Source organism: Cynoglossus semilaevis, chromosome 1 (genome assembly GCF_000523025.1).
Source record: "Cynoglossus semilaevis isolate Cse_v1.0 chromosome 1, Cse_v1.0, whole genome shotgun sequence".
NCBI lineage: Eukaryota > Metazoa > Chordata > Actinopteri > Pleuronectiformes > Cynoglossidae > Cynoglossus > Cynoglossus semilaevis.
The window spans coordinates 12008053-12011783 of NC_024307.1; positions in this window are offsets into that span (position 1 = coordinate 12008053).

Below are 3731 nucleotides of genomic sequence, written 5' to 3' on the forward strand. Positions count from 1 at the left end.
TCTCTACTTCATCATGAACTGAAATGTTGAACATGTTGTTTTTCATCTTTGATGAGGAGAATCAGACAGTTTTCCACACTCACACAGTCAGACTGATTTATATTTCCAACATTTCTTGCAACATTTATTACATGAGTTGCTCTCATCTGACCATCTGACCACCCACTGTACCTCCCAGTGTGGTCACCTGTGTTGAAAAGCTGGGCGAGGCTGAGCCAGGTCAGGAAACTCTGAGCCAGAACAGAGCTGGTTCAGCTCTGACATTTGTCTTGTGGTTTACAGTTTGGGGATATTTGTCTAAAATTCCCTCCAATGTCAACACTGGCTCCAAACCCACTCACTGCTGCATGAAGTGGGCTCACTGACAGAGGACCAGGGCTGGTCTGGGGAGTGAATCATCGTCTGTCAAGAACGCAGCAGAAGGAATTATTGAAGAGAGATAATCAGAACAGATGTGCACGGCAAGTAGAGAAGGAGAAAATATGACATCATCACCAAAAGTCAGGTTTTTGATTTTCTTGAATTAAAATCTCAGTTTACAGTCAAGGTTTCAAATATTACCCCCAATATTGTTTCTCTCTGAATGAAGTATCAGATATCAGTCATTTATATTTCATTTACAAACCTGACCTTGGTTTCTTTTGTTCTTTAATTTAGCCTAGACTACTAATGTAAATGCATATATATACATTTTTATATAAAAAACAGTTTAACTTTGTCATCATGACCTGCACTTTAGACTTTTCACAGAACACCTTAAAAAAACAGTTTAACTTTGTCATCATCACCTGCACTTTAGACTTTTCACAGAACAAATTCTGTAAATAAAAACTAAATCCAGGCTTTTACTCAAAAACTGTAAAATAAGAATAAATTACACAATTTTCTGCATTTATTTTAAAAAACATGTTAAAGAAAATACATGTTAAGGAAAGAAATTTAGACTATAGTTGAAAATTTTTGAGCCTAAACGTTGATTTTCAACATTTCATTTTCAAAAGAAATCTGACAAATTTTCATGTTTAGGATCAGAGCTGTGAAATATCAACTTAATTCTCAACTTTAATTCTCCTTCCATAAAAGCCAGAACCTTGGAATTGTGGTATTATGATATTATTTCATTTCATAATACTGTATTTCTCTATTATGCATATAAATATATACACTTTAAATTTATCAAACAGTCCTAGCCCCCTTTCCAAAACATAAAATGAAAACTACTAAAGTACTACTACTATGAATCCTCCTCCTACTACTACTACTACTCTTACTACTTCTCCTCCTCCTCCTCTAGGTCTAGCAGTGCTCACAGCCACAGTGTGAACACACAGGGTTAACCATTTTAAAAGGCTGCCAGACCCGGTGTGACAGATAGCCTCCGATCATTCCGTACCATTTCCAAACCTGTGACTAACCATAAATAACAAACAAAATCCAAGGCCTTCCAACTGCATTAACAGCGACACCGCCTGATGAGAAACTGTCAGCTGGATGGGAGATGACCTCAGGTTTACGGCCTGAAACCTGTTGATCCTGAGCAATTGATTGTCACCCGTACGAAAGAGCTCCACCCTCCATCAATCCCCCCCCCCCCCCCCCCCCACCCCCCCCCCCCCCTACCCTCCCTTTCCCCCTCCTCCGCCACCATCAACATCATCTCAGCAGGAGGAGGAAGATGAATCCTGGCAGCGCTCCTGCCATGAGAAGCCCATCAGCGGCCTCTGCCTTTTCTTTTATGGGCAGAATTCCATACACTGGACCCAATATTCCTAGTTACTGGAGTCTGGTGATTAAAGTGTATAAAAAACGGGGGCAGCGCCACTAAAAGGTGGTGATTTAGTGAGCTGTCACCTCAGCTCAAGCGGGGAGACAAGTTCAAGTCTCTGCAGGAGGGCTGCCATGAAAATAACACAAGGAAGGAGGAGGAGGAGGACAGAGGACGGAGGACGGTTGATGTTAGTGGACGGAGGTCAGGTGGAGGCTGGAGGTGTCGGTGTATGTGTGTGTGTGTGTGTGTGTAAGGTCATCCTAATGTAAACTTTAATGTTTGATGCATGTCTGTGGGAATCCACTGGTCTCCTGTTTCACTGTGAGCTGAACACCTGATCATTAGAGATCAGTGTGTGACACTGAACCTGTTTGGATGATTTTCCCAGATGCTGTGTTTAAACTCAGCTCCTCATATAAACAACAAACAGTCATCTCTAATGTGACACAGGCGTTCGCTGGAGGTTTTCCTTTCTGGAAGGATTTACTCTAGAAATACTTGATTTATTTGCCTTAAAAAAAACCCCAACAACTCTCGTCTAGTTTTACAAATACATTTGATTTGTTCAATGAATCTATCCATCCATCCATCCATCCATCCATCCATCTTAAAGTTTTGACTTGAAATGTCTTTTGATCTATTACAATTATGAAAGTTCATCTTAAACAAAATATCAATTAATTTTCTTTATAAACTTTTTTTTTTTAAATTAATTTTCTGAATAAAAGTTTTTTTTTTCAATTACTTGAAGTAACATATAGATTATTTACCATCGAGAGTCTGAGTATCTTTCCTTTGAATCCTTAAACTGAGACTCAGTCTGAAAAACAGTCTAAAACAATCTTCTGTTGTTAAACACTTCTGTTGGTGTACCATATGAGGTTTGGCTGAGTATGCAGCACAAATCACATGTCCCGCTGGTGTGTCCCACATGGACACACAGTCTAACTGTGCCGGTATTCGTCTGTGGTGTGAATGTTGTGAAACCGCCATAAGAAAATCTTTATGTCCTGCCCTAAATAAAAAGGACTCCTGTGTCCCTGACCCTGCTCTAACCTCACCCTGACCTTATAAACCAAACTGACCCCATCATTTAAAGCCTCACAGGATTCATCTGCAGAGCTGCCTCTCATCTGTGGGAGTGGGCTCTGATACCTTCAAGTACCAGCCCGCTATAAAAGACACATCCTGATGGGTCTTCCTCTGTTGTGTTTAATGGCTGTCTGTAACCCCCCCTCCCCGTCTCCCCACTCCCTGACCTCCGCCACCACACCCACCCTCAGCCTCTGCGCCGGCCCTTGGCTAACCCCTCGTATCCAGGGTTCAGGGTCAGGCCAGCAGACTCCCAGCCAACTGGGCGGTTGCCCAGAGGAGCTGATGCAGCTGTGAGCAGCCGGAGAAGAGACACAAGAGACCAGGGGAACCCGGAAAGGAGGAGCGAGGCCGTGGTGTGTTTACAAGATCTTAAATTTAGGGAGGCACACAGGCTTACAGAGAGCACGAGGAAAGAGCAGCACGGTGTATAAATACATGTCACATAAAAAGAAGTATGGAGTTCAACAGCTGGGCGAAGTTGGAGGAATGAGATGTTCACTTAATGGATCCTCTCATGTCTGCGGGGGTCTCCAGTTTCATTTTTAATGGAAGGACACTCACTTTCATCTACCGGCTCTGACTGTCAGGTCACATGACATATCTCTGGGTTCAAGTCTGCAGAAGAAAAAACTACAGGAGTGTGGAATAATCAGGGCTGAGAAATTCACTGTGCTAGTTAATGTGTGGAATGAATTAGATTGAGATTTTAATGAGTTTAAGGAATAAGACATGTGGCGTGTAACTCACTTCTGTTTGATGTAAAAAAAAAAAAAAGAAAAAGAATTGACTATATATAATTACAATATATATTTATAATGAAAAATATATTCAGTATATTTAAGGAATCAATGACTCAATGAATCAAATT